Source organism: Gymnoscopelus braueri, assembly GCF_963280865.1.
Source record: "Gymnoscopelus braueri genome assembly, chromosome: 24".
NCBI lineage: Eukaryota > Metazoa > Chordata > Actinopteri > Myctophiformes > Myctophidae > Gymnoscopelus > Gymnoscopelus braueri.
In genome coordinates, this window is record NC_137626.1 from 26,396,318 (window position 1) to 26,416,475 (window position 20,158).

The 20,158-nt window shown below is 39.0% G+C and overlaps 1 protein-coding gene and 1 long non-coding RNA gene across 3 annotated transcripts in view; both read right to left on the reverse strand.

Annotated features, from left to right (window-relative positions):
• Positions 1–5,162: 5,162 nt before the first annotated feature.
• LOC308080325 lies at positions 5,163–5,997 on the reverse strand. The gene is made up of 3 exons (XR_013932692.1): positions 5,864–5,997; positions 5,443–5,509; positions 5,163–5,346 (listed from the first exon to the last, which is right to left on the reverse strand). It is a non-coding gene; the product is annotated as an uncharacterized lncRNA (long non-coding RNA).
• Positions 5,998–13,376: 7,379 nt separating this feature from the next.
• LOC308080919 (motile sperm domain-containing protein 2-like) overlaps positions 13,377–20,158 on the reverse strand; it is a 30,558-nt gene continuing 23,776 nt past the window's right edge. Inside the window, exons 17-20 of one of the 2 annotated variants that reach the window (XM_080423030.1) lie at positions 14,837–15,053; positions 14,243–14,378; positions 13,834–13,900; positions 13,377–13,731 (exon numbers count right to left, since the gene is read on the reverse strand). The gene's annotated coding sequence lies outside the window, so the exon portion shown is untranslated. The remainder of the gene's footprint in view (positions 13,732–13,833; positions 13,901–14,242; positions 14,379–14,836; positions 15,054–20,158) is intronic. The other variant, XM_080423029.1, reaches the window with a different exon arrangement.

A 20,158-nucleotide genomic window follows, 5' to 3' on the forward strand; every position in this document is an offset into this window, starting at 1 on the left:
CCACTGAGACTAAAGCCTAATGTATGCTCTGTCGCATGACAGTGTCGCGCGTAAAATAAACCTACAAGCTCACTTAAGTACACTTTCAGTGTTAGAGACCCGTAAAGGTCCATTTGGTTCCAAACAATCAATAGCTAATTAACTGACTCCCTGGAACCCACTCTCGTGGACCCCTGACCCCTTTGTACTCAATGAATTGAGTACGACGGACCCCAATGGAAACGAGCCATAGACTTTCTTTCTTGGGTTTATAATCCTCTTAGCAGACCTTGTATTGAACTGTACTTTCCTGTGCTTCTTTTTCGCAAACAGCTAATAAAGTATTCAATCAATCAATCAATCGATCAACCAAACCTCGAACCGCACGTTGAAAACCACTGTGTTAAACTGGGAAACACAAAAACAGAGTAAGAACCAGAAATTGAAGGGTCTGAGTGCTGGTTCAGAGTTCTGTTTCTCCTTTGTTTCATCTCCTCATCCTGGCTGGGCTTGGAGATGGGCGACTGGAATAAATCTCCTGGAAGAGGAGGGTAGCAGTGCCAGTAAGCGAAGCTGTCCTGGAGAGAAAATTAGACAGGTGCATGATGAGTGAATGAGAACAATGCATGTATGAGAATGGAAATGTTTTCAGGGCTGATTTGAATATAATGGGTAAAATTAAATATTTGTCCAGTGAGAGCTGCATCACTGCTTGCTAATGTAAGTTAAGATGCATTGGGGATATAACATCACGCAGTACATAAAACTACCAGTAACAGTAGGTTTTAAAGATCTTCTGCCGACTGCCTCTGTGTTAGAGCTAGTTAATGATTGTGGAGTATTATTTCATTAGTACATATGTGTATCCACAAGTTTCCTAGGGTATTGTGGGCATCACTTCCTGACGATTTGATCCTTGATACCTGATCAAATCGACAGGAAGTGATGCCCACAACGCACTAGGAAACTTGTGGATACTTACTGTACACACATACATATTCATTAATTAATTCACTTATTATATTAATTATTTTCAGTGGCGTAATGGTGATTTCTTTTTCAGGGGAACAGTATTTTAATGACGTCACATGCACGAGCGCGCACGCTCACCGCCGCCAGTAAACTTGTTATGCAAAGTAGCCATTTGGGTACTTTGCATAACAGGTTTGTGAATCTAGGGGGCTGAAAACTCCCAGTGGAATGCCGTGGTGTCCCGTGTAGCCACCAAAACACCACTGGTTATTTTGCTGATGTTCTTATCCAGATGTTCTCACATGCATGCAGCCCTGTCACACCTGTGAACCATATGCTGTTTGCCAATAACTGTAGGCTACTGCAGAATAGATCTTTAATAAAAGGAGTGTTTTTTAATTAAAGCTAATGGTTCCATACGGAATGTTTTAGTTCCATAGAGAACAACATTGAACATTTGTTTAGTTCAATAGAGAACCTTTTTTGGTTAGAGTGCATACTTGTGCAATGTGTGTGTCTGTGTTTGCATATACATACAGTTCCTCCCATGTGAAAGGGCAAATGTTCCGGATCGATATACGCCAGAATGTCTGTTCTGGATCCAGCCAACTTTTAATAATCTTCCAAGCAGCTGGAATCATACATAGAAAGATTACAATTTGTCTCAATTTTGCTTTTTAATATACTTGATTCGATTAACCACTTAAGCACTCTTTTAAACTTTGTCACACGACGGTGTCACGCAATGTGAGCTTGTAGAGATATTTGTGAATGTTTTTCTCCAAGGCTGGGAATGAGGCTAGCTTTAAAGTAACTAGTATACCAAGTAAACATCAAACCTAGCATCTGTCTAAACAACATGCTATCTAAATAACATTTAGCATTTGTGGTCAAACAAACATAATATGTCTATCTAAATAACATAAATGTGAACAAGTAACCAACATCTGTGACCATTTGGAGTGGACACGCCCACAACTAGGTGATGTAGTTAACGAAAAGGAATATTTACTTGACCCATAAAAATGGGCCCGACCCATTATTTGGGAAACAGTTCTCTACATCTACACGCAGGCTATGCCTGCAGCCTGCTGACGTGGGAACAGATCGCACCAGAAAACTCTACCTCTTACAATCAGAGGAGCCCATATAAACCTTCAGTCTACACAAAATAATTGTATTGCATTCATATTCTTTATATTCCTCATCATTTATGTTGACAGAGTTCAACGTGCAGCGATCTACACAGATAAAAGTGAAATAATACTGACAGAGGAATAAATTAAATAATGAACAGACAGGGAGGCATCAGCTCTGCTGCTACTCAAACTGAACTCAGCATGTTTATTCAATCAGGCCTTATAACACAAATCACCTGTGATAGTAACAAGGACTTCCGGCATTGTCTATTTCAGAGTCCACAATAATACAATTGAGAGCATATATGTCAACAATTTATATTCCTTTTAACATAAATACGAGTAAAATATTCATCATTGCTATAGCTATCTTCACTATTTATTTATTCTCCCCCAAAAGTATGGCACCTAACTACTCCCACATACTTTCACTTAGAAACTCCATTCAAACTTTAAAAAATCCAGCTTACTGTGGACAAGTGTGCTTGTACTTTTCTTTTTGAAATTATTTGTAGTTTTTGAAATATTTAACTTTAAGCACCCAATGCATTTCCAATGGGTTTTGCTAGTGGGGAGAGAGAAGGACAGAGGAGAAATGCCCTGTGTTTTCGTAAAGTCACTGTGGCCGCATTGTTTACACTAAAGACATGTTTTTTACATCACCAAGATCGCACAGGTCTGCTCTCCAATTTAATCCAAAGATCTAAGCTGTATGATGTATACATTTTGAGATAAGACCATTAATATAAACCCAAGTCTCTCTTCACTCTAGCAATCAGTTCACCTGGTGTTAGCTAGCTTGTCAGTCATTGGCTACTCAGTGGTGCTGCAAAGTAACTAAGTATATTTACTCAAGTACTATGCAAGTGCTTACAATGCACAGTTTAAAGGGCAAGACCACTTTGGTAGAGGTTGGGGTTGTGTAGTTACCTTGCCATGATGTAACTCCAAAGGTGGGCAAGAAATAAAAAATAATTGCTCCATTGATTAGAAATTGATAATTCAAAATATGCTCCTCATTGACTTACATTGTACGGTAAAACAGCTCTCAAAGTCACTCTTTTAGCACATAAACGAACGCAAACAAAGTTGATTCAGACAATATAAAACATCACCAAACCCAGTACTGTTTTTTTTTTAAATAAAAATGTCAACTTCCTGTTGATTTTGCCATTTTTAATTAGTAGAAAACCTGGACTGGATCCGCGGATCCGGATCCAGATCTTCAAATAGTAAAATCAACAGGAAGTTGACATTTTTATAAAAAAAACGAACAGTACTGGGTTTGGTGATGCTCTATATTGCCTGAATCAGCTATGTTTGGGTTCATTTATGTGCTAAAAGAGTGACTTTGAGAGCTGTTTTACCGTACAATGCAAGTCAATGAGGAGCATATTTTGAATTATCAATTTCTAATCAATGGAGCAATTATTTTTTATTTCTTGCCCACCTTTGGGGTTACATCATGGCAAGGTAACTACACAACCCAAACCTCTACCAAAGTGGTCTTACCCTTTAATTATGAGGTCCTTTTACTTTCCTTTCCATTTTTGTTACTTCTACTCCACTACAATGACAGCATTTGACAGCTTTAGTTACTTGTTACTTTGCAGAATGTATTATTACAGTAACCACACACAGCCGATCTACAATGTGACGCGTTATGAGCTTGTAGATCTGCTATTTTCTGAACATTGAGTACTTTTACTTTGGTACTCAAAGTATATTTTGATGCTAAAACGTTTGTACACTGCAAGCTCCGACTCCCCCCCCCCCACACACACACACACACACACACACACACATACCATACTCCACTGCCACTTCACCCCCCCCCCGTCCCCCCGTCATACTTCAACTATTCAAAAAAGCCGATCTACAATGTGATGCGTTGTGAGCTTGTAGATCTGCTATTTTGGGAAAACCTTGACAGTTTTTTGGAAAGTGTGAGTACAGGGGGTGGCAGCGGCCGGATGGCAACTGCGAGGTTCCAAGTTCGATCCCAGGCTCCCCCAGAGTTAGTGTCGAAGTGTCCTTGAGCAAGACGCTGAACCCCTAATTGCTCCAGATGAGCAGGTGCCTTGCATGGTTTCCTCCGCCATCGGTGTATGAATGTGTGTGTAAATGGGTGAAATTTTAATGGCAATAATCTTGTAAATTTCTAGCTCCAATTTAACACTAATGGTGCGTATTGGTCAACATGACCTCACACAACTCCCCACACCCCATACGCCCCCCCCTCTCACACACACACACACACACACACACACACACACACACACACACACACACACACACACACACACACACACACACACACTGCAAACCATCGGAAATAGCTCATCTACAAGCTCAGTGGAGCCACGCGGGAGCACCCCACACCTAACCTCGCATCACCAGTCTTTCCACCTCGGAGGAAAGCCTGGTGTCTGTTACTAAAGACCTATATGATCCGGTCTAGGCCACGCCTACTGAAAAAAAAAAGGAAAAAACAATCCTGTTTCCGGATTGTGCCCATCCGGTTTTGCGGTGCTGCTTTGTTTTGGTTCCCCAATCCCTATTTAAATGGAATAGAATTTCCCCGTGGGATAATACAGACGCTAAATAGTCTCCGGATAGTGCACGCACATTTACATTTAAAAAATAAGCTAAACTATGCCGCATCAAGGATTTTATTAGGACGGACCTATTTTGAGGTGAGACGTGTTTCCGGTTCTGCCCATCCGGCCACTTTTTATTTTTTTTACTTCCGCTCCCGACCGGATCATATACCCGAAAAGGAATGGTGCCCCAGGCTACCCCACACCCATCACTCCTGCCCCCTATACCCCTCCCCCCTCACTACCATCAGCTATGCAAGCAGGTGTGTAACTGATGACAATTAGGAGAATGATAACAGGTGCTCCCAACCTGATCAACCGGAGACACGTCTACACCCACACACAACGCAAAGACAGAGATACAAGGTCAAACTGAATTTGTACTTTTTATAACTACAGTTTTTTGGCTTTAAAGCGAGCCCACATTGTTTCTTTATAGGAACAATATTTTCTAGTTGTCTTCAGGGATTTTCATATATTGTGCTACTTGTTCCACTGAGTCGATGAACATTGGTCTGTCTTTCACACATTTCCTGGTCTTCGTTGCAGCCAATCATCTCGGTTCTATTGGCAGGGAGAACCACAGTGTAGAGGTTATGGTAGAGATCACTGTCTGTGTCTGGGTGCTGGAGAGCAGTGTATGTGTCCTCTTGGTCCTATATTCATGTTTAAAAGGTTTAATTAATTAGATGAAAAGCTGATGGCACAGACTAGCTTAATGTTGTTGAAAAGTACAGAAAAAGCCTTCATACACTGTTCACTGGAGAGTGAAGAGTTGCTGCTGTGATGAATGAGACAGAGACATCTGGGTTTGTTCTTCTGTTTCATAGAACAATGCACAGAGTTACTGCTACAGTATGAAAGTACTAAACAGCATCATAACTGCAATTTGTTATCTTCTGTTTTTAAAGCTAATTAATTATGAACATGATGAACATCAGATAATAGGCCTTTTGTAAATGAGTTTAGAGATTATAGTAAAGATGCAAAACATTGTTTGGGAGCTTGTGTGCAGTTTTTTTAACCTCCTAAAGAAGCAAAACTGAAATAAAAGCTGCAATGCTATAATAGTAACATTACCTTACTGAACATATAGAAAACATACATTTATGTGTAATAGGCCTACATAATTCACTTTCCAAAATTCTTGCTGGAATATACTGTAAAACTCACCGATGGATGTTTGTACTTCGTCGCATGATAGCCAAGGTAACTGTAATTCCAATGATGATGACAGTGATGTTTATCATAGTCACTGCTATTAGAATGTACATGGCTGTGGGGGAAGTATTGTCCACTTCATGCTTTTCTGTGCCTGTGAAGGAAAATACATTTGTAAACCATTATCTGTAAGAATATGCAATATCTTGGTGGGGGAAACATTGTCCACTGTATGCTCCAGCACGTCTGTGACAGTGAAGGTTTTTTATGTGTTAACAGTACATGAGCTAGGATAACAAACCATCAGGTGTTTAGTTCAGTGAAAGTTTCAATAGTTTGCACAGGTGATCAGTAAATGCTGTTGTATAAGTATCCGACTGGGGTCTGGACCACCAATATTTATGAATTAAAGACCTATAAACTGGGGAATTGTCGATGGCCAAGACCCTAAGAATCATCCACATTTTTCATACTTATGTAACGGCAATGCACTGGGATGAACATTAAATCAGTCATATTATATTACAATGTTAAAAAGGCTGTTAATCAATGTATACAACATAAATGACACCACTCCAATTAGGTCAGGACAATAGAAAAACAAAACATAAATACTGTTGGCGTTCACAGTAATGTTGAGTTGGACTAAATCCGTTCCTCCAATCAAAATAAATCAAACCAAAAGTACTTACTGTTCACAGTAATGTTGAGTTGGACAACATGTATTCCTCCTTTGAATGTACACTCGCAGTTATAGCTTCCACTATCTGCTGGTGTTAATTTGTTGAGTTGCAAAAACATTGTCTCATTCTGTTTTAGGGTGATCCCGCAGTCAATTACATTTGCAGTGCCATTATCGAAGTGATACAGCAGTTGACATTCTTTTCCTCCAGTCCTTGCCGTTTTGACAATACATCTTATCATCATGATGAAATCAACTGTTTGATTGTCACATATTTGAGTGACATCTGGTTCTTCGCCAATGATTTTCACGAGAGACACTGCAAGCGATAGAAAATGTGTGAGTCTATATTCTATTCAGATCATATAATCATCACATTTTCTCCTTTTGACAACAAAGTCCACTGAAATGAATGTGCAGAATGTTCAATATGTATTGCAAAAACTGTGCTGTAAAACCAGTTGTTACCGTACCTTCTATGGCAGTGCACAAACTCCACAACTGCACTAGAGAAACAAATTGCATTTTCCATGCAGACTTGCTGACCAAGGACAAACACAAATGCACCATTCATTCCTCCGCTCTGAGCTACACAAGAACTGTAACGTAGCTTGGAGAAAATGTGAAAAAGAGTCTAAACATCTCCCCCACACTCACCTACCACATAAAAACAATAGCACCTCATGCAATCCATGTGACTAAAGTGTGAAACTTCACGGACGTATGAGAAACCTCAGAAACACAGTGATAATACTGTATAATGAGGAAGTGCTTGCGTCAAAGCTGAGAGGTCATTCTGTGATTTTCACTTTGTTGACATGTGCAATTAGAGTTGAATAAACCATTTTCCTTATAAACAAGAAGTAGCCTAATTTTATCTGATCTGAGTTCAGTCAGAATAGTTCAATTTCTTAGAGAAATGAAAATGTAAATTAGCTCAAGCGCAGCAATGCGGTTTACACCTTAACCACTTTATACCCTATAAACTTTGTCACACGACAAGTAACAAAAATAGCCGATCTACAAGCTCACAACATGTTGCATTGCGATGAGTTGTGAGCAGGTAGATCAGTTATTTCATAAAATATTGAAATGCTATATTGAAACATTTTTGCCTAGATAATTAAATGCCCACAACTGGGACCCCAGGGTTAAAGTGGTGTACAATGAGTACCAGTGTTGCTGTTCACTGTGAAAGACGTGTGACAGCTCTGTTTTTATTGGCTTCCTTCCGTACACAATACACATAAAATCATACACTATGGACAGAAGAATATAATGGCAGATGAGGAGTGCAAATCGGTGCAAATAAACGTGTTACCGATTGACAGAGCAATATTAAACGAGTTGTTTCCATAATGCTCCCGGACAACTAATGGCACATCGTGCTTGTACAGTTTTTCTCCACCATCAATCGGACAGTTTCACTTCGCCGTGCGGTTGACATTTCTGACCCGAGTGTTTCGGTCCCAGGTCTGAATCCAGTCAGAACCATCCGTTTCCTCCGTACAGCATGTAGAGGGTGGAGCACCCCAGTGCCGTTACCAGGACGATGAGGACCTTCTGGATCCAAAGACAGCGGTCCAGCTTATGCTCCAGCCGTCCACTGCTGGTCAACAGCCTCAGGAGCTGAGGCCAGGACAGAACAGAACATGGAGGTTTATTGAGTAACACTGACTGGAGCCATAAAGCATGCACCATCTCCACATTCTCTGTGGTTCTGAAACATGTTTTCATGTCAAGGACTCCCAATCTTGGCCCGGACTGCTGGCCTGTAGCCTGACAGCGTGAAGGGGGTTCGAATCCCGTTCCCGACGACGTTTGCTGCATGCTACTTCCCGTCTCCCTCTTCCTATTTCCTGTCATTCTCTACTATACCCTATCAATAAAGGCAGAAAAGCCACAAAAAAATTACTGCAAAAAAAAGGACTCCCAATCTGACATTTTTGGTGCCAGAAGTTTTCTAGATAAAAGAAAAGATAAAGAAAATAACCGATCTACAAGCTCATAACGGGTCCCGATATGACACGATATGAAACCCCACTTTGAGAACCACTGCTTTAAAGAAGTATGTAAGACAACATAACCGCTAAGAGGAAGCATTGACTGTAAAGACTTCTAATCACGTGATGAATAAATGCGTTTCATTTCAAAATGAGAAAATAATAATCACAATATGAGAAATTAATGGATTGATGATGTGTTTGTTTTGAGCATGGAATCATTGGCTCTATCATATGGACTCATCTAATTTCTGGTAGCTTAAAGTTGTTTAGTGTGCATGAAATGCATGCTGTTTGGAAAGTAATTGTCTTGAAATTGCAGTGAGTGAATGTAGTTAAGAATGGCACGCTCAGTCTGACTTCACAAGCAGTGTTCCGAAACCCCCCACACTGTCTGACTTCCTGAATGCTGCACACACTTGGCTGTCCACATTTAGCAAAGAGTTCAGCGTCTTGGTCCGACAATTTTCAGCTGTATCATTTTGCAATTCAATTGAGTGATGAACTACTGTAATGAAGCATGTGTGCATGTACAGTTTGTCAATTCATGTTACCGCTTTTTACATATTTAATCTTTTGCTCTGTGGTCAGAACCTCTGTAATGTTGGTGTACACCCTTCCTGCCTGTAGGTTTGGTTGGTTAGGCAGTTAGCGTCTGCTAAATGCCTAAATTGTAAATTGTTGTCTCTGCCATGAGTGCCAAAGCGCATTCCTTTTATGACCGACCGTCACAATTCATATGGTTCTCTATGAGTTCATCATAACTCAGTAATACTACTCTACTGTGTTACTTAACTGACCATCTATATATATTTTTTTCATGATATAGTTTGTTGATTACTTTTGATGCAGTAATGGTCTTTTTCTTTTCTTTCTTTTGAGGTCTTAAAAGTCCTTAAATTGTCACTTCACTGTGATCTGGGGACCCCCAAAAATCATGTGGGGACCCCAACCTCCAGGTTAGCTCACAGTAGAGCTACAGTTAGGTATGGATGAGTCTGGAGGTACGGTACCTCCATGCAGAGAGACTGTGATCTCCACACTGGTTACTGCCTCACAGCTGCTACAGCTGGGCTTCACCCTGTACTTCTCCGGGGCTGTGGTCCGTACCTGGGAGAGCACATGCACGCATGTACACGTGCACGCACACATGATGAGAGTCTTGGTGTGACGTGAGTAAAGTTAACCCATTAAGACCTGAGGCCGATTCTACAGATGCCTTCTAAATCAGTAGTTTGCACTCTTTCAGGATTTTAAAAAAATGTTCAAAAATAGCAGATGTACAAGCTCGCAGCACGGCACAAAGTGACACGCTGTGAGCTTGTATATCTGCTATTTTTTTAAACGCTCAAATCTAAAATGACACAGATGCTTTCCAGGTTTTAATGGGTTCATCAGCGTAAGCTCTGCTTTAAAACAATCTCATGTATCCGATATGACGAAGACACATTATTCAGCTCCAGCTGCATGTTGCTCTGGACAAGAGCTTCAGCTAAACGCCTAAAACATGGAATGCAATATCAAGGAACAGGACTGACCTTATAGGCCAGAGCGTTTTTGGTCCCATTGTTGAGGATGATGAGACATCTCCTCTCCGTCTCTTTCTGACCGAAGCACAGTGCCTCAGATGGACTGCAAAACGACATTCAACACGACGTGTGAGATTGTAGATTGGCTATTTATATAGGGTTAAGTAAGTGATTAAACTGATTTTGATGCTACATTAACACATTTTGCTTGGGACCCTCTGGAACACCCTCAAGGACCCCTGGGGGTCCCCGGAACCCACTTTGACAACCACTGATCTACATACAGTAACACGCACAGACAAGAAGGAAGAGAGAGACCGGCAGGCAGATCATTGAATTCACAGGCCTCAACTTTTATAGCATTTCCTGAATAACAAGCAGCTCTATAAAAAAAGAATGCGGTGACATGACATTATCTCTTTACTCCAAACTAAAACATTGCGTTTCAAAAGTATGATAACTTTTAGATAACTATATATAACAAGCGCTACAATGTGAAATGTAAATGTAAAAAGTAGGTATATGCAACATGGCATATGTCACTAGGATGTGACATATACTATTTCTACTATTTCTATTATCAGGTACTGCTTAGACAAGTGACATGTTGTATGTATACTATTTCTATCATTAGTGTACTGCTTACACATGTGGCAGCTTGTAGATCGGCTATTTGATGTGACATACTATATTTTCTACTATATTTTATTATATTATATATGTCTACTATCATTAGGGTTATATTTCTACCACTGATTTTAAGATGTTCTGAGCAGGAACATAAACTTAACATATTAAATATAAGTGTACCACAGCTGACTAAACTGACCTGACATGAAGCAGAGACAGAGAGCCTTTGAAAGTGGTGGTAGGTCTGAGGGGATATCGCCCCCTGCTGGCAGCATATGTATCGCCTTCATCTGCAAAACACACATTGGGCCTTATTTTTGCCGGTGCCTTACCCAATACCATCATCCCTAAACTTCTTTGCCATTTTTTACTATTAAAAAAAAAAAAAAAAAATAGTTATGAGCTTGAAGATTGGCTTTTCTCCAAGGCTGGGAATGAGGCTAATTTTAAAGTAACTAGTATACCAAGTAAACATCAAACCTAGCATCTGTCAAACATCATGTTATCTAAATAACATTCTTAGCATTTGTGGTCAAGCAAACATAATATCTATCTAAATAACATAAATGTGAACAAGTAACCAACATCTGTGACCATTTGGAGTGGACACGCCCACATACTATAGGTGGTCTCCCAGGGACCCAAACTAATGAAAATAGCTACAAGCTCACAAGAGTCGCAACGCGTCGTGACATTTTGAAAATCTTTTGAAATAATTTTAAAATGTAGGGGAAAAAAATATATATTTACTCTTGACCCATAAAATTGGGTCCCGACCCATTATTTGGGAAACAGTGCTCGACCTAACCTCACTCCGTCAAATGGAAGAAGCTTGCGACACACATTTTGTTCCTGAAACCAAATGCAATGCAATGCATGAGATTTCCGGAGGGAGGGGGTGTTTACCAGGCTATGCTCCACCACGGTCACCAGAGATTTCGACCCAGGACAACTCGCCCAACCGCAAATTCGAGTCCGTTCGACCCGTTTTTACCGGGTCGAATTATCTTTACTTTACTTTACTTTATTTGTTTATTTAGACAGGACAGAGCATATTAATGAACGTCACATGAACGTAAATACACCGGGATTAGCAAAGATGCTAATTTTCATCCGCAGTCCTCACACAAAACATAACAACAGAAAACAGACAAACGGTGTAACCCCTAGAGGGTAGTAGAGTACAAGGTGACGGTGGTGATTAAGATTGAGTATATTTAAGAGTAAATATTGTAAGCATGCTCCCCCAGTTGCATACTTTTTTAAGAAGGTTTTTTTGTAAACCTTCTTTTCTAAATGAAATAATAATGTATGCCTTATTGTAATGTTGTCTGTTTTGTCCTTCTCTCCTCTAAAATCATTTGAAAGTAGCAGATCTACAGTAGTCCCCATCATTAAACACAACACAAGAGGTGAAATGAATTAACGTAACTGTTATTTTATTTGACAAAACAGGGCAGTGTAAAACAATTTCAAGTCAAAAATAGTAGTATATACAAAAACAATTGAAATAAAATGTATATTACAAAAAGGCTGAGTCTGATTGAATGTGCACTATTTCCGGTCATATGCTGTGTACATATTCACCTTGTAAACAAAATGTAAGTAAGATGAAATATGCAATATAAATGAAATCCCAATTATAATATTTGCATCTCATATATGATGCCTAATTCTCCATATTCAAGATTTAAGATGGGGAACATACAGTTGGAGGGGGGTACAGCATTGTGTAAACAGAGCTATGTTACATTGTGTCGTTCTATATGGGAGAATAAAATGAGTGCAAGAATAATTGTCAGACAACACAGAGCTGCTGCTAATGTGTAGACTGAACGTCACTTTATGACTGAATGACAAAATAATCTTTTCCATAACACATACAAATAATATAGTGTATTCAAATCACAGCATACAATCAATAAAGGCATTACCATTATAGCTATAACTTTTCTTATATATCATACTTTTATACTTCATGTGATTATTCACAAAACCCCACTAGCAAAAAACGTCATACTCTGCTATGGGGATGAGGATGGTGGCTGCTAGCCTTAGGAATGTGATCGTTGATGGCCTGTGTCTCTGTGTCTCTGTGGGTGGCTCCCTTTAGCCTCCATTAGCCTCCATTAGCTTTGTAATTGTTTGGTAAATAAAAACACCAACACAATAATTGTTTGGTAAATCAATGTACATATTATTATTATTATGTCTCTGTCTCTCTCTCTATGTCTCTCTCTGTCTCTCTCTCTCGCGGTCCGGGTCGAAAAGTCAGGTCCAAGCGGGTCGAGAGCGGGTCGAATGGTCCGGGTCGAATCGTCCTGGGTCGAAATCTCTGGTGACCATCTACACACTGGCTATGCCTGCACCCTGCTGATGTGGCAACAGATCGCACCAGAAAAATGATTTGCCTCAATTACAATCAGAGCCCATATAGACCTTCAGTCTACACAAAAGAAGAGTATTGCTTTCCCATTATTTATTTATCTTGCATTCATATTCTTTATATTCCTCATCATTTATGTTGACAGAGTTCAACGTGCAGCGATCTACACGTGTGGACCAGATAAAAGTGAAATAATACTGACAGAGGAATACATTTAATAATGAACAGACAGGGAGGCATCAGCTCTGCTGCTACTCAAACTGAACTGTGCGTGTTTATTCAGTCAGGCCTTATAACACAAATCACCTGCGATAGTAACAAGCACTTCCGGCATTGTCTATTTCAGAGTAAGAGTCCACAATAATACAATTGAGAGTGTATATGTCAACAATTTATATTCCTATTAACATAAATATGAGTAAAATATTCATCATTACAGTATCCCATCATTGTCTTCAGGGATTTTCATATATTGTGCTACTTGTTCCACTGAGTCGATGAACATTGGTCGGTCTTTCACACATTTCCTGGTCTTCGTTGCAGCCAATCTTCACGGTTCTATTGGCAGGGAGAACCACAGTGTAGAGGTCATGGTAGAGATCACTGTCTGTGTCTGGGTGCTGGAGAGTAGTGTATGTGTCCTCTTGGTCCTATATTCATGTTTAAAAGGTTTAATTAATTAGATGAAAAGCTGATAGACACAGAAGCACAGAATAGCTTAATGTTGAAAAGTACAGAAAAAACCTTCATACACTGTTCACTGGAGAGTGAAGAGTTGCTGCTGTGATGAATGAGACAGAGACATCTGGGTTTGTTCTTCTGTTTCATAGAACAATGCACAGAGTTACTGCTACAGTATGAAAGTACTAAACAGCATCATAACTGCAATTTGTTATCTTCTGTTTTTAAAGCTAATTAATTCTGAAGATGATGAACATCAGATAATATAAGCCTTTTGTAAATGAGTTTAGAGATTATAGTAAAGATGCAAAACGTTGTTTGGGAGCTTGTGTGCAGATGTTTTAACCTCCTAAAGATACAAAACTGAAATAAAAGCTGCAATGCTATAATAGTAACATTATCCTACTGAACATATAGAAAACATACATTTATGTATAATACATAATTCACTTTCCATTCTTGCTGGAATATAAAACTCACCGATGGATGTTTATACTTCGTCGCATGATAGCCAAGGTAACTGTAATTCCAATGATGATGACAGTGATGCTTGTCACTGCTATTAGAATGTACATGGTGGTGGGGGAAGTATTGTCCACTTCATGCTTTTCTGTGCCTGTGAAGGAAAAGACATTTGTAAACCATTATCTGTAAGAATATGCAACATCTTGGTGGGGGAAACATTGTCCACTGTACTGTATGAACCAGTATGTGTGAAGTGTTAACAATACATGAGCTAGGATAACAAACCATCAGGTGTTTAGTTCAGTGAAAATTTCAATAGTTTGCACAGGTGATCAGTAAATGCTGTTGTATAAGTATCAGACTGGGGTCTGGACCACCAATATTTATGAATTAAGACCTATAAACTGGGGAATCATACTTTTTAACGGAAATGCACTGGGATGAACATTAAATCAGTCACATTATATTACAATGTTAAAAAGGTTGTTAATCAATGTATACAACATAAATGACACCACTCCACTGACTTAGGTCAGGACAAGTAATGTTGAGTTGGACTAAATCCGTTCCTCCAATCAAATTAAATCAAACCAAACCAAAATTACTTACTGTTCACAGTAAGGTTGAGTTGGACAATATGTGTTCCTCCATTGAATGTTCACTCGCAGTTATAGCTTCCACTATCTGCTGGTGTTAGTTTGTTGAGTTGCAAAAACATTGTTTCATTTTGTTTTAGGGTGATCCTGGAGTCACATAAACTTTCAGTGCCATTATCAATGAGATACAGCAGTTGACATTCTTTTCCTCCAGTCCGTGCAGTTTTGAACTTTTGACAATAGGCCTACATCTTGGCATTATCATGATGACATCAACTGTTTGATAGTCACATATTTGAGTGACATCTGGTTCTTCACCAATGATTTTCACGAGAGCCACTACAAGCGATAGAACATTAGTGAGTCTATATTCTATTCAGATCACATCATCATCACATTTTCTCCTTTTGACAACAAAGTCCACTGAAATGAATATGCAGAATGTTAAATATGAATTGCAAAAACTGTGCTGTAAAACCAGTTGTTATACTGTACCTTCTGTGGCAGTGCACAAACTCCACAACTGCATTAGAGAAACAAATCGCATTTTCCATGCAGACTTGCTGACCAAGGACAAACACAAATGCACCATCCCCACACTCACCTACCACATTAAAAAAATAGTACCTTATGCAATCCATGCATGTGACTAAAGTGAACTTCACGGACGTATGAGATACCTCAGAAACACAGGGACAATTCTGTATAATGAGGAAGTGCTTCAGTTTTTTTGTGTCAATGCTGAGAGGTCATTCTGTGATTTTCACTTTGTTGACATGTGCAATTAGAGTTGAATAAACCATTTTCCTTATGAACAAGAAGTATCCCAATTTTATCTGATCTGAGAATACTAATTATTTTAAAACTTTCACATTGAGATGTGGTTAGTTCAATTTCACAGGGAAATGAAAATGTAAATTAGCTCAAGCGCAGCAATGCGGTTTACACCTTAATTTAGTTCGAAAACGCGTCATTATGGAAGCAAACCAACTTCAGTCCACAATTTATTTTTAATATATATATTTTTTGGGCGGGGGGTGCATATGGGGGCCTCATATTAGCTCTTGAAACGGGCCCCCAGATCATAAAGGCCGCCCCTGAGTTGTGAGCAGGTAGATCAGTTATTTTATAAAATATTGAAATGCTATATTATTATCTTTTGCCTATAATTAAATCCCCACAACAAGGACCCCAGGGTTAAAGTGGTGTACAATGAGTACCAGTGTTGCTGTTCACTGTGAAAGACGTGTGACGGCTCTGTTTTTATTGGCTTCCTTCCGTACACAATACGCATCAAATCATAGACTACGGACATAAGAATATAATCAGAGGCAGACGAGGAGTGCAAATCGGTGCAAATAAACGTGTTACTGATTGACAGAGCAATATTAAACGAGTCAGTTGTTTCCATAATGCTCCCGGACAACCAATCACACATCATGCTTGTTCAGTTTTTTTCCGCCATCAATCGGACAGTTTCGGTCCCAGGCATTTTTGGTGTCAGATTAGTTTTCTAGATAAAAAAAAAGAAAATAGCCGATCTACAAGCTCATAACAGGTCAGGTGACACGTTGTGGGCTTGTAGATTCTTCAAGTATAAAATATGGCTAAAGTGATCAAAAAATTTCTATGCTATACTAACTCGGGGACAGAGCTTGTTAAAGCCTAATTTATACTTCCTCTTACAACAGCATTGACACTGTGCACAGTAAATCTGTTATTGTTGGCACTGACACAGTCACACAACAAAGTATATCTCTGCTGTCCGGCAGAAACCAGCTAACTCCAAAATTTTCATTTTTCAGGGAAAAAAAAAATTAGGTTTTGTTCATAATTGAACCAGCTAACTCCACCCCCCTTTGGTGGAGTTAGCTGGTTTCGCTGAACGTTTGAGGATCCAATGGAGTGAGCTGGTTTTGTCAGAAGCGCTTTTTAATACTTTTCATTGGTTCAATATTTTCTTTATCAACACACAGACGTAAAGGGTGTTCAATAGCACTGATTTATGGAAAAATATGCAAAAGCAGAAAAATTTAGTTAGCTGGTTTCTGCCGGACAGCATTTGTTAAGACCTGTCTTAGACCACGTAGGTAGGCTATGCCTGCTGGTGTGGGAACAAATCACACCAGAAATCTTCTCTCCCATACCGTGTACAACCAGAGCCTATTGACCCTCTGTCTACACACAAAACAAGAAGAGTAGAATGTTTTCCTGTTATTTATTAATCTTGCATTCATATTTTGTTATATCTTTTATCTTGACAAATATGAGTAAAATATGCATCCTTTACATTATCCTGAGATTTTCATATCCACAAGTTTCCTAGGGCGTTGTGGGCATCACTTCCTGTCGATTTGATCAGGTATCAGGGATCAAATCGACAGGAAGTGATGCCCACAAGGCCCTAGGAAACTTGTGGATAGGCCTATTGTGTTACTTGTTCCACTGAGTCGATAAACATTGGTCTCTCTTTCACACATCTCCTGGTCTTCGGAGCAGCCAATCATCATGCTTCTATTGGCAGGGAGAACGACAGGGTGCTGACTGGACAGTCTGGTAGAGATCCTTGTCTGGGTGTTGGAGAGCAGTGTATGTGTCTTGGTCCTCTTGGTCCTATATGAAAATGCATGTTTAAATTGTTTACTTATTTTTTAATTTACTAATTAGATGTGGATGACAAAGCTGATGGCACAGACTAGTACTAGCTTATGTTGTTTGAAAGTAGAGAGAAAAAAAGTTCATACACTGTTCACTGTATAAGTTGCTGCTGTGATGGATGAGACAGAAACATCTGGGTTTGTTCTTCTGTTTCATAGAAAACAAATGGAGTTAGTGTGATACTGCTATGGTATGAAAGTATACTAAACAGCATCATGATAGCTGGTTATCTTCTTTCTTTCATTTTTACTTTGTTTTTATTTCAGTTCTGGCAACTTGTACAAAAATATTATACATATCTTTTTACAACAGTTATTTTTTTCGTTCTTCAAAAAAAGGAAAAAAAGCATGAATCAAGATCAAGATAAATGGATAAAACATTTCTAAAGCGAATGAATGAAGAACATCACATAATGGTTGTTTTCCAATATGGCCTTTAGTAAATTAGCTTAGAAATTATAGTAAAGCTGCAAAACAGAATTAAAAGCTCCAATGCTGTTGTAATAACATTATTCCTACTGAACATATAGAATACATACATTAATTTATAATGCATAACACCGTACACTCACCGATGGATGATTTGCCTGATAGCAAAGGCAACTGCAATTGCAATGATGATGACAGTGATGCTTGTCAGTAATATAAGAATGTACATGGGGGTGGGGGGAGTATTGTCCACTTCATGCTTTTCAGTGCCTGTGAAGGAAAAGACATTTGTAAACCATTATCGTCAAGCCAAGGTGTCACAGTGATAAACAGATCCCTTACCCTGCCTCAGGTTTCATAATGTGGCAACATGAGCTACTGTAGGATCATAACAGAACAGCAGATGTTCAATCAGTGAACATGTTAATAGCTTGCTCAGGTGAGCTGTAATCACTGCTGCTATAGTTATTATGTTGGCACTTGTATTTGATGCTTAAATGGATATTTCACTTTAAAAAAAAAATTGGTTCATTTTATCGTCTACTCAGGCTTTTGTCAGCCCCCCAGACAGTTTTTAAGATGCTTGATTCAGTATTTAGATATTTTATATTCATTTTATCAGACACGCCCCCTTCCTATACAACCCATTATAACTTCAAACTCATTTTTTTACATGTTAGTTTCATCAAAAACACCCGTCCTGGGTTCTGGTGACTCATCCTGCCCTCTTAATACGTTTTTTTATTACTTTGTTTAATTTCCATTTTGTGATTGTTTTTTCATTTTCCCCAAAAAAATATTAATAATGAAAAGTCACCAGAACCAAGGAAGTGTGTTTCTGATTAATCTAACATGGTTAAAATTGAGTTTGTTGCAATGGGTTTGTAAAGGAAGGGGTCGTGTCTGATAAAACAAATATCAAATATCTAAATACTGAATCAAGCAACTTAATCTGTTGGCTCCCAAAAGCCTGAGTAGACGATAAAATGACCCAATTCTTTTTTGAAAGTGAACTATCCCTTTAGCTCTGGGGTAAACATTAAATCAGTGACATTATCTTACAATGTAAAGAAAAAAGTTAATGAATGTAGGCTACAACATAAATCACCTCCCCCATCCCACTGTAGTATGGGAAATACAAAAAAAGAAAAAAGGACTTACTATTCACAGTAACGTTGAGTTTGACAAAATGTGTTCCTCCATTGAAATAACACACGCAGTTATAGCTTCCATTATCTGCTGGTGTTAATTTGTTGAGGTGTAGAAACATTCTCTCATTCTGTTTCAACAGTGTGATCCTGAAGTCACAAGAACTGTCAGTTTCATTGCTATTCTCATAGTTATACCCCAGGTGACATTTTTGTCCTCCACTCTTTGTTGTGATACTACATATTATAGATATGATGACATCATATGTTTGATTGGCACATATTGGAGTGACATCTGGTTCTTCACCAATGGTTTTCACAAGAGAATCTGCAAACCATAGGAAATGAGTGAGTGAATCTGTATACTATTAAGATATCATAATCATCAAATTTTTTCCTGACAAAGTCCAGCGCACCAATGTGCGCTGGGCAATCTACAACAGATATGCATGTTAACAACAAATCATAAAACATGAATTGAGTAAACTGTGCAGTATAACCGATAATTACTGTACCCTCTGCTGCAGTAAACAAACTCCACAACTGCAAGAGAGAAACAAATCGCATGTTCCATGCAGACTTGCTGACCAAGGGAAAACCCAAATGCACCATTCCTTCCTCCGCTCTGAGCTACACAAGAACTGTAACGTAGCTTGCAGCAAATGTGGTATTGAAAGAGTCTAAACAACATCTCCACCACACTCGCCCACCACATTCAAAAATGGTACCCTATGCAATCCATGTGACTAAAGTGTGAAACTTCACGGACGTCTGACATACCTCAGAGACACAGTGATAATATAACGAGGAAGTGCTTCAGTTGTGTTATTGCTGGGAGGTCATTCTGTGGTTTTCACTTTGCATATGACGTGTTGCACATGTCACAATTTGAGTTGAATAAACCATTTTCCTTATGAACAAGAAGTAACCCTATTGTATCTGATCTGAGCTTAGTTCAGTCAGAACACAAATTATTTCAAAACTTTCACGTTGTTGTCTCTGATATATTGAGATGTGGTTAGTTCAATTTCTTAGGGGAAATGAAAATGTATATTAGCTCAAGCGCAGCAATGCGGTTTACACCTTAACCACTTACAGTA